Source organism: Sardina pilchardus, chromosome 9 (assembly GCF_963854185.1).
Source record: "Sardina pilchardus chromosome 9, fSarPil1.1, whole genome shotgun sequence".
Classification (NCBI taxonomy): domain Eukaryota; kingdom Metazoa; phylum Chordata; class Actinopteri; order Clupeiformes; family Clupeidae; genus Sardina; species Sardina pilchardus.
Genome location: NC_085002.1, coordinates 4,165,147 through 4,177,362, shown reverse-complemented (window position 1 = coordinate 4,177,362; position 12,216 = coordinate 4,165,147). Strand labels below are relative to the sequence as shown.

The window sequence follows — 12,216 nt, the reverse complement described above, 5'->3', positions numbered from 1 at the left end:
GAGTATGGCCATAAGCTAGAGTCATGGAAGAGGGATGTGAAGTGTGATCCTAGTTGCTAGCGCTATGTAAGAATTGGGAAACACGTCCTGGATAGGCCCCCCCCCATCCATGACTCTATCTTATTGTCATACTTAACATATCTGAAACCCATTTAACACCATAATTCCCTTTTATTGTTATGGTTATGGTTGTGGTTATGGTTATGGCTATGGCTATTTGGCAGACACCTTTGTCCAAAGTGACACACAAATAAACAAAGAAACAATTTAAAAAAGTTGGTCAGACTACAGTGGGGACTAGCAATAGAAGCTTTTTAAGTACTGAGATTACTGAAAGTAGAGGTACAAAGTAGTATACAAAGTACTAGTCAAAGCTTTCGAGGCCAGACGGGATGACAGGCCCCTCCTTTCGCTTCTCCAGTAATGAAAAAGAAAGCAGTTTAGAAAGGTTATTAAGTTCATGCACTAACTGCTGCCTACACTTCATACACGATGAATGCGCCTGGTGGTAGGCCTAAGCACAATGCATGGCTTCTTCTTATCTTATCTCAATAAAGGGATGAATTTTTCGCCATGCACTCCACTTTTAGTTAACCTTATGCACAGGGGTGTGGCACTTAACGGCATATGAATTGTGATTCACCTCACTGTGTGTTCACTGTGTGCTGTGTGTTCACTAATTCGCTTAAATTGGGTTAAATGCAGAGAACTGAATTTCCCTCACGGGATCAAAAAAGTATATATTCTATTCTATTCTATTCCATATGGTGTGGTCTGGTAGCCTGGAAATCCAGAATTCTTATGAGAGCATAATTTGAATTGTGTCTGCAAGATACTCTGGCAACGAGCAATGATGCATGTTATGTTACCCCAACCATCGGGGGTAACCAATCAAATCGGTGTATCTGATATAGGTGGGCCAAAGACGAGCTTATCTGATGACGACAACGCTGTATCGTTCAAGTCAGTAAACATTGGTCGTAGTGTTTAGCCAACTGCATCGAAGTCCGGAATCAGTCAGAGTAAATATGGGTACTGTTATCCAATCGCGTGCAGTGAGATTTTCACATGCATGCTTGGTGCCTCCCCTTGAGTTGGGCCATTACACTATTCGTGGCCAGACCCTTAATCTGAGATTACCAGGGTCTGGATTTTCCAGGCTAGTGGTCTAGCACATGATCCAAGAATCACTATTTTACACCCTCTAATAATATCACCCCACTGACCAAGAAAAGCCTGGTCTATCAGTAAAGCACAGCTGAACACATACTGCCACTGACATGTAAACAGCCCAGATTCCTTCAAATACGCCGCTGACTGTCAAAACACTGATGCACTGTTTGAAGTTGCGCTTCTTGCTGTAAAGGGAATAACAAATGTCTCATTGGTTTAAAGGATGTTACACCCAAAATACACCTATGGCTGATTAAACAGAAGAAAAACCCTATTGAACAATGCGCTGATCACAAAAGAGCTGACATCTGATCACAAAATCATGCTGAATGTGAACTGGACACGCCCTTAAGCTTTGCGCCTCTGACCTTCTGTTTCTGATGGCCAACATAGGGCCCAATGGCTTCTGTTTCTGATGGCCAAAATAGGGCCCAATGGCTTCTGTTTCTGATGGCCAAAATAGGGTCCAATGGCTTCGAAGCCTGAGCAAAGGTGCGGCTGCAATTCATTTTTCACTACGCTGTTGCTTCCTTCTACAGGCCCATAATAAAGTTTATCCAACATGTTTAGAGAGGCAACTACATCACACTCCACAAACAAGCTTTGAATGCTTAAACAAAAGTGATATTATTGTAATGAAAAGCAAGCCGCTAGAATTGTAATTAACTTCAGACCACAGATACAGATACTGTCCATTCATGCTAAATTCTGTACTTTAGTGTGTGTGTGTGTGTGTGTGTGTGTGTGTGTGTGTGTGTGTGTGCATGTGTGCGTATGTGTGTTTGCGCGTGCATTCATCAGAAATGGGAAGAAACAAATTGCACATTGCACTTAACAAGCATTTTCAGGTCAGCTCAAAGTATCTGTACATTACTTTATTTTTCTAACAACATATTACTTTACTTTCCTACATATTCACAGAAACATTTGTACTTTCTTCTCCTTATAGTTTCAAAACTAGCTCATTACTGTTGTGTTAATGCATTTGAGGTGAGGTTTCCGTTTTTTTATTATTATTATTTGAGGTCATCGTGTGCTTTCCCAACATCCAGGCTGATTTGATCCTAAATGAATGGGACACTGTGGGGATGCCACTCAAGGGGCAGCGCCAGACAGCAGTGACATCATAATGGAAAATGTCTTCGGGGAATTCAGTGCTTTATCAGGCAACAAAACACACCATTCTTTATTTGCTTTTCCTCCTTAAAAACTGTTTTGCAGGCTACAGCGCTCGTGCCATATACGGGTCAGAGTGCCCACGGGGACCCAGGTTTGAGTCCGACCTGCGGTCATTTCCCGATCCCACCCCATCTCTCTCTCCCACTTGCTTCCTGTCTCTCTCCACTGTCCTATACAAATACAGGCAAAAAGCCCAAAAAATATACAAAAAAACCCCCAAAAACTGTTTGGGAATATCTTCTGACATTTTCCAAAAGGCCTATTCGGCCAGTGAGCTTACCTCAAACATTCTTTGGGGACGACACACTGCTCCCCTTTCTTCCCTTCATTTTGGATTTCAAAGAAAAGGTGCTGAATTTTGATGAGTGGCACAGGAACAAGTCACTGCCATTGCACTGCCATTTGTATTTTGATACAGGTGACATGAGCGAGCCAGATGACAGTCCAGTGCACCACATATGCCAAGTTTGTCTTTTTCAAAGTTGAGTTTTATTTACAAATACCTCAGATATGAAAATGAATCCTACTTGCATTCCTGTAGGACTTTCAACTACTATTGAAGGATGAAATGGATGTGTATGTCTGGATGAAAATGAGAATGTATATGTTGATGAAAAATACTGGTTGAAACGTCCTTATTAGTGGAAGAGCTCACTGATGTCTGTAATCAGATATTGTTGCAAAGCACTTGCTACCAAAAGACTTGCACGTACTTGGGGGGAAAGTTTTATGGGGGATTTGAATGTTAATAAATGAGACAGTCATTTAGAAAAAGATAAAAATGTCAACTTTAGTCATGAAGATAAAGTTATCTATTGTGAAACTGCCCAAAGGTCAGTGTTTACTAGTGTATATCTCATACCATCACTCCTTATAGGGAATGGTGCCATATATTTTTGATATGTCAGCAGCAATTACATGGAATTGTTAATTTCACTTTCACTTCAGGGTGTGTCAGTCATTTTGTGATGACAGAATAACCTGTAGACTTTAGTCAGTGAAGAGGCAATTATCTTAATTTGTGCACTGTGACTGTTGCGCTATCTGCCAGACCAGACCCTAACTTATTTACTGTTTGTTGATTTTAGCAGTTTGAGTTAGGTCAAGCCACGCAGACACACCCATACATGTGCCAGAATGCATTTAAATTGGATTGATAATTTATTCATTATCATTTCAAGGGTGAGCTCAAGGTGTGTCTTTCCCCGGAGCAGATAGCCGTCTCCAGACCTTTACCCTTCCGTCTTTGTCTGTCAGATCACGTGAACGATGTAAAGACAGCAAAGCGTCAAGCCAAGAAATGTGCTGCTACAGTCACTGACCACACTGACCTCAAACTAAGAGGACTTTCTCAGGACAGACTAGGCTTTGTGAACCCTGCCTGACCTGACCTGACCTGACCTGCCGGCGAATATGGACTTCCCCCGGCAGCTCAGGCTGGAAACCTGCACATCTATCTCCCCTGCTTCCTGTTCACAACCTTTAGGTACAAGCACAAACTAGCTGATCCAAAAGACGCACCCGGATGATCGTTTGGTCTGATTGCATGGTTGAAGGACTATCCAAGCGTAAGAGAGTCATTTGAACTATGCCCATTGATCACGTCTTTTGTGCAGTAGACGAAGCGCAGTCTCCCCAGACTAATGTTGTGGGCAGGAAGCAGGGGAGATAGAAGTGCAGATTTCCAGCCTGAGCTGCCGTGCCGGGTGTAATCCAAATTCAGCCAGGAATACTCAGAGACATAACTGAAGTTAACAAAGATTTTAATCAGAATAGAAATTAGCAACAATGAGAGTCTTTGGCGTAGGCCCCGTCCTAGGTCCAGGTCACCGAGTGTGCGGACCCTGGCAAATCCTGCCGGAACGAGAAGCAGGGGCGAAGCCTACCCCCTGGACAACTGGACGAGGACCAACCTGGTGGTGATTAGGGAGGGAGGGTGGGAACATCGAAAATCGGCACCTGAAAGCAACAAGGCAGGTGCCTGGGCAGAGTCATTAATAAAGCCAATGTAGCCTGGTGATTGGTCGAAGGTAATGAATGAATGACGTATTAAGTATACCCGGCAGAACTACGCTGCAGCTACGCAGGCGCTACATTTCAGCCAGGAATACTCAGAGACATAACTGAAGTTAACAAAGATTTTAATCAGAATAGAAATTAGCAACAATGAGAGTCTTTGGCGTAGGCCCCGTCCTAGGTCCAGGTCACCGAGTGTGCGGACCCTGGCAAATCCTGCCGGAACGAGAAGCAGGGGCGAAGCCTACCCCCAAAAATAAGTTACCCATTGGAAGCTTAGCTGGATCGTCTTCACTGAATGAGGGCGAAGCCTACCCCCAAAAATAAGGTTACTGGAAGCTTAGCTGGATCATCTTCACTGAAATAAAGAACAATATTAAACAGCTTATGTTTTATTATCCTGTTAAACTGAAAGAGCGAGAGAATGTAGGTATATGAAGTCATAAATTGGCATAGAAACCTTAGCCGAATGGCATCACTTGACCGTCTTTAGATCTGAAGATCTACAGGGCAGTCCTTAGCTACAGGCCAAGTGATCTCAATGAATATAATGAATGATTAGAAGACATGTGATACTATAAGTAAATTAAAACGACTAACCTGGAAAGGGGCATCAAGAAGGCCTAGCACCTTTTAATTGTTTTGAACGACTGAAGTCGAGTCAGGTCAAGTTGTTGTACGAGTGGAAGGCCCGAGTTGGCCATGAGTCGAAGGCCCGAGTTGGCCATGAGTCGATTGGTACGATTGATGATGAGGATTGATGATGACTATTGATAATGATTGAGAAGTGATAAGTGATTAATAACAGTTGAGTGATTTTGTGATCGTATGAGACTGAAGAAAGGGCAGTGAGGACATGGGATAATTTACCACTGCTTGGACCCATTATTTAAGGTGCCGGCTGTGCGAGTTGAGGTAATTCTTGGGGTCCAGTATAGAGCAAGAAACTGAGTAAAGTAGAATTGAGTTAAGTAACCACCACCAGTATTTGCAAGTAAAGGTATGAGGATTATGGAATGCTCATTGTTGCTGAGGAAGTGTTTGTATTTACAGAACTATAACCATGTGCCGATAGACAGTGTAGATAGAGTGAGGCTAGAGTGTAAATAGATAGAATGGGGGGCCCGAGTTGGCCGTGAGTCGAAGGCCCGAGTTGGCCATGAGTCTATTGATATCATTGATGATTGATGATGATGAATGATGATGATAATGATTGATGATGATGATGATGATTGATGATTGATGATGATGATGATGATTATGGAGGATGATGAATGATTGATGATTATGATTATGGAGGATGATGAATGATTGATGATGATGATTGATGATTATGATTACGGATGATGATGAATGATGATGATGGATGATGGATGATGATGGATGATGATGATGGATGATGATGGAGGATGATGATGGATGATGATGGATGATGATGATGGATGATGATGATGGATGATGAATGATGATTATGATGGATGATGGATGATGGATGATGATGGATGATGATGATGGATGATGATTATGATTATGTAGGATGATGATGAATGATTGATGATGATGATGATGATGATGATTATGATTACGGATGATAATGAATGATAGATAATGATGGATGATGATGGATGATGGATGATTATGATTACGGATGATGATGAATGATAGATAATGATGGATGATGATGGATGATGGTTGATTATGGATGATGGATGATGATGATTGTGATTATGGATGATGATTATGGATGATTGATAAGCTTGCGAGAAAAAATGAGAATGAGGTATACGGGTGGGTAGAAGGCAAGGAAACTTGCTTAAATGAAAATTTACCGGAGAAAGCGTATTGGTGTTAAGGGGATCCATGGCAGATTAGAATCATGATGGTGTAACTCATGACAATGTGCTATGGCTACCAGGGAGAGGTTACCATCCTATAAAGATGAAGCTATCAGACCTGAGAGCAGGTTTGAAGGCGAGTTAACCCTAAGCTCCTTGCTCTCGGAATACCCCTCGAAGGACGACCGATAAAGGTGCATTAGCAGAACGAAATCAGAAACTTTACGAGGTAGCAAAAGGAATCTCATCCGACACACATTAATGCCTCTGAGAAAGCAAAAGCAAGGACATGCGTAACTATGCGATATGCCAAACAAACGAGCGAGTAAGTATTTGATGGAACGTTGGCACTTGTGGGCATGTAATTGTAGCCTATGACATTCGAAGGATTTTCACGAGCCGGAAGATACCAACGGTTGATTAATACTTAAAGAGACCCTATGCCACTTTCTGCAGGAGACGATCGCTCCTTGTTTACATCTGGAAATCTGAGACGAAGAACCACGCTTGCAATTTATTTAAATATAGCCTATACATGTATAGATATACACGCTAAAGCTGTCGGGGAAGCTCTGCAGAGAAAATGCAAGCATAAAACGAGCGAAAACTAAAAACGAAACCGAAACCAGATGAAATCGCCAATCCTGTATAGTTTCTCTTTAACCTATGGATATAAGGTGATGCTATGCAATGGAATATGATAGCATGACTAGTTGAATGAACTAATGCAATGACAAGATATATGCTTATGGTCGAGCGATAGTGCATGATCAACATTTGTGAGAGAAACTAATATGGTAGCTCAGCACCTGAGTAGGCCTACACCGCCTGAGACATGAGTTTAAGAAAAGTCCTGCAATCTGTGCCCCGATTGCCCTCTTTTCATTGGAGATTGTACAATGATTTACAAGTTGTTTACCAAGATAAGCACCTAACGTAGCATGATGCAGTTGACTGGAGCGCACCGTGGCTCCTGTATGACTCTCAATCTGACCGGCCTTGGAGTTTAGTCAGCGACTGTATAATCTTATGAACAGAGGCTACAGTGCAAGGCCGACGTTAGCCTGAGAGAGACCAGACGAATACCTGCGAATGTGGACCTTCTCTGCAGGCCAGACTGGCAAGGCGGCTCCCGTTTCTAGGTAGCCTTCCGCAACTCGACACACGAGAACAATCGCCCATCTGACATAGGGCAGCTCAGCATGATGCGCTGATTGCTCGTACGCTCACACGCCGAGCTTTGAGAGTAGCCTATGCCGAGATGTATAGCATGGATTTGCATACCGTGATGAGGAATTTGATTTCACGCCATGAATCAATGCATGACACGCGATACACGATGAAGTCTATGACGTGATGAGAGATTAACTAAACTTAGGCATGGTAGGATAGGCTGCACGTTGAGTAAAATGACATAACGATAATATCAGAACCGAGACCGATGAAAATACGTAACCACAAGTACGACCATAGCTAATTAGTAAGTTAATGTAGGCCTACAGTGGAGAGGCCGGTGAGTTCTAGCCTGGATGGAGCCGAATTTGGCCCCGCCTACATCATTTTCCAGCGGGAAGTTAGGTCTGGCATAGCTCCGTTAGAGCTGAACTATTTTCAACCCAGAGCTGAACATACTGATTAAACTGTCAGGGCAGGCTTTACACGATGATGGACAGATGAACGACAGTGACGTCCACTCCTTGGTTGATTTTGATTGCAACGGAAACGCTATGGATGCATATTTTTTCCATGCAGTTAGGCCTCACTGATTCGCACGACGATTTCTGAACACTTAGACCAGCCAATATGTGGTAAAGACCAGAAGATAAAGCCTAGGCTACGTTATTGGTTATTTCGTTGCTCTGTTTGGTGAGGTCTATCCAGTGAGTGCAGAGCCATCGCTCTGTATTGGTTGAACACTCCCAGTAATCACAGCTGAATGGATAAGATTCAGACTCACATTCTGACTAGGATTGTGAGAGTCGGCTATATGAGTTCCACTATAAGACGATAAAGTTCGAGCCACATGGTCAAAAGACAGCATGATTGACAGTTACTATGGAGACCGCATGATTGATGTGATGACTTGAGATTACATGGTGATAATTGAAACCTAATCATGATTGTGATATGATGGCTATGCATCTGGATGAGGCTTAACAAGCTGTAAAGTTTTCCACAAGTTCATGAATCATGGCTACCTGAGAAAGATTTCATTGATTAAAAGGCTGTGAGAATGTCACGCAATGACCGAATGTTGCTGCCTTCAGGCGCCGTGGGATATGCCGAGGTGAATGAATGTCCAAATCGAAGTCTGGGTATTTTGTCTTAGCTGTGTAGGCCAGCGCTAGTTAAACTGCGACATGGCCTCGTACCTATAGTCGATTAGCGAGTAGACGACGATGCGTGATGATTAAGTAACCTGCGAGTCGAAGTAGATTAATATGAGAATCCGAGACGAATGACGAGCGACGTGCAGGAGCCTATAGCGAGGCCTGTTGCCGATAATGGATTTACTTCCGTGGAAGGAAAGATTTCGAAGAACGCGGATAGACCGCAACAGACTGGAGCAAACGCTTCTATGCTGTAGCCGACGGGCCGTCTCCTGGACAGCAAGCCTACCGTAAGACAAACTGTACCACTACCGACGCCAGTGGAGCATAAGCGAATCCCACAACTCAGCCAACAGAGACGGGCTAATTAGCGAAACCGGGGCCGTGGCGAAATGTCACGAATATTAACTGGAATAACTTTTAAACATGCGTTGATTGTAGTAACGCTTGGTGAAGCCGGCGATTATCATTACGAGTTAAAGGTGTAAATGAGCGTAATGCTAAAGTTTAGGTAATCGCGTTGAGTAAGCGTGACGGGCTAACGTGTTAACCGATAGCAGCTAGCTAGTCGAAATCCGTCGTATCATACGCGAATGTGAAGATGCCTTTACTGGCTACGCCTGATTAAGATAGTGCAAACAAAACATGGCCTATAACGAGTGTTTGTGGAGAAATGTGAGCTAGGAATGTAGGCCTAGTTGAATCGGCGTTTCTAACGTAAATGTTGTTTGAATTGGGCTAGCCTGAGGTATGAAGATAGACCCTCTCGACGGGTTAGAGCAATTACGGAAGAGTGCGAATTATCCGTGGATTATAAACCGCATGAAAGCGAGAGATTCCCAGATCAGGCTGCATCACATTTGACGCGGGTTGTGAGGGCTTGCAGAAGTCAACGAGAGTGAGCTATCTAGGCGCATGAAACCAGAGTGCTACGAGGTAAAGATCTTTCAGTAAACTGTTAACTTGCCTCTTCTGCGACGACGCTGTGTTTTCCGCGTCCTGAGTTTAGGTCTATGGTCCTGAGTTGGCCTACTGCATTGGTTGTAGGCTAGCCGACTCCCGGTACTCGAGTTCGTAGACTACGTCCGCTAAGAATTTGATGCAACATTGAAATGGCATTAGGAAGTAACGTGTAGCGTGAAGGCGGCTATAAGCGAATGAACCGTGACCCTCGTCGTGAGGGAGAACATCGAAAATCGGCACCTGAAAGCAACAAGGCAGGTGCCTGGGCAGAGTCATTAATAAAGCCAATGTAGCCTGGTGATTGGTCGAAGGTAATGAATGAATGACGTATTAAGTATACCCGGCAGAACTACGCTGCAGCTACGCAGGCGCTACATTTCACCGGAAGGTCAGGCAGGGTTCACCCAGCCTACCTTGAGTGCCTTATCCATCCCTGAATCGCTCTCACATGTCTCCTCCACAGCCTGCACAATAGGCATGTGCGCAAAGCACTGCTGGTCGTATACCTTCCACCGCCATGCCAAAAAGAGCTCTTCTATGGTGTTCAGAAATGTAATGTGGGAGATATTGCATGAGAAATGGTGGGTGGTCAGCAAACCAGTTTTGGACTGGGGCTGCACGATGGAAGCTCACGTTGTCCCGCACAGCATACTGGCTTCTTTAATGATCTGCGTCATTCATATGCTCTGGTGGAATGAGAATGTTGTGGAGTCTGTCCAGAAATGTGACAATATGGGCTGTGTTGTATTGTGATGTTGTGTCCAGAAATGTGACAATATGGGCTGTGTTGTATTGTGATGTTGTGTCCAGAAATGTGAGAATATGGGCTGTGTTTTATGGTCCAAGTTTGGCATTACGGTGGAGGACACCATTCGTACTGGAGATGGCCGTGCACATTGTGATGTTGCGTTGACCAGGAACATCTCTACTGGCTCTGTGGCCAATGGAGATTCTCCCCCTTCCTCTGGTCTTTGCCAGGTCGAACCCAGCCTCATCTATAGAAATGAACTCGTGTGGGATTGCATGAGCATCCATTTACAGTATTCCCTGAAAACAAAAATCAGTCAACATGACAATGTTGCGTGTTGTGAACTGCAGTCAATAGTGTACTTACATCCACATATGCTTGTCTGAGCTCTTTGTTTCTTTGAGAGTTTCTCTCAAATAGCACCGTAGCCTATAAGGTTCTTTCATTCTGAATTGGTTTAGCTTGAGAATGCAAGGAAATGTGGACAGACTGACTTATTGACAGTTGCTGAATATGGTGTTTCCTTCTTGGATGATGAGGCTTTGAATTTATCCTAATCTGACTTAATTATTTTCCAAAACCAAGTTTACAATGGCAGCTTCCTGTAGGCTACCTGTGTAATGTGTTTGATTTATAACGTGACGTTATGATGTTGTAGTATTTCCACATGTCATGTGTCTTAGGTTATAAACAGACATTGTTTCATTCAGTCCAGAAGGGGGCACACTTTGTTGAGACAGCAGAATAAACGTGGGATTTAAAAAGGAAGCTGGATGCATTAACAGAATGGCTGTAACAGAGTTCACTAAAGAGTCCACAGATACTTTACTGTATCAGAGTTTCGTTCCAGAACTTTACACTTGCGCCTCTCAGTCCTTTAGAAAAACAACAACCACAACAACACCGAAAATACTGTATAGGGCTTGGACAATGCAGTGAAGATATAGGCTAGACCTCTGAAGTTTGCCTACAAAAATGGACCAAAGGTGCCATCTTTGTCCGTATATGGAGATCCTGGTGTTAATTGAAGCTAACTATTTATGCCAAGTTGCATTGGAAGCTATCTCTGGGGTATCTTAACATGCCAAAAAAGGCAGAGGACAAAAGTGTGTAAAGCAAAACGCCTGCATTTCTGATTTCTTCCTCCCCACGAGAGTTTAACAGGTGCGTTAATTCAAAATATCCATGTTAATTTCCCATAGGAAAAATCTCAAGATACCGGATCTCCTTATATGGGCAAAGATGGTAGCTTTTTCTGTAGGCGAACTTCAGAGTTCTGTCCACTGTGTGTGTATGTATGCATGTGTCTTTATATGTGTCTTTATGCATATAGATAGATAGATAAATAGATACTTTATTGATCCCCAAGGGGAAATTCAAGGTGTGTGTGTGTGTGTGTGTGTGTGTGTGTGCGCGCGCGCGCATTTGCATGTGTGTGCATGTATCATGTGTGTTTGCGTGTGTATTTGAGTGCCCGGTGTGTGTACAGTCACTAAATGTAGACATATATTAGTTTATTATATTTCCCCCAAAAATGGAATTCCATGAAACTTGACATACATTCAGAGGGTGTCATAATGATCCTCCACTTCAAATTTTGCAGAATTTTAAACATGTAAGCCAAAGATACCTGTGATTACAACGCCTCATTTTTTATTTTTCATATTTAACTAGGTGGAGTCATACATCAAATGAGTGGCTATGGGATGGATGAATATGGAGTCCGGGGTGAAAAAGGTGAGAAGAGTGCGCGAAGAGGAAAATGGGCTTTGCTTCAGCCTGGCCCTTATCTCCTTTATCAGAATAAGGATGATAAGTCTAATTATTTGTTGGACCAAACCAGGTTATCAATAAACTTGCTTGAGATATACAATTTCAGACTAATAATATTGTTCAATAAAATAGGGTAGACTAGGCTTTAATTTGTAAAATTGGTTTTAAATGTTTTAACCAACAATCTAGGCTACAGACA

General features: G+C 43.0%; 1 long non-coding RNA gene across 1 annotated transcript; it reads right to left on the bottom strand.

Annotated features, from left to right (window-relative positions):
* Window positions 1-4,247: 4,247 nt before the first annotated feature.
* Window positions 4,248-5,404, bottom strand: LOC134092352 (uncharacterized). The gene is made up of 3 exons (XR_009940211.1): window positions 4,969-5,404; window positions 4,829-4,889; window positions 4,248-4,726 (listed from the first exon to the last, which is right to left on the bottom strand). It is a non-coding gene; the product is annotated as an uncharacterized LOC134092352 (long non-coding RNA).
* Window positions 5,405-12,216: the final 6,812 nt, after the last annotated feature.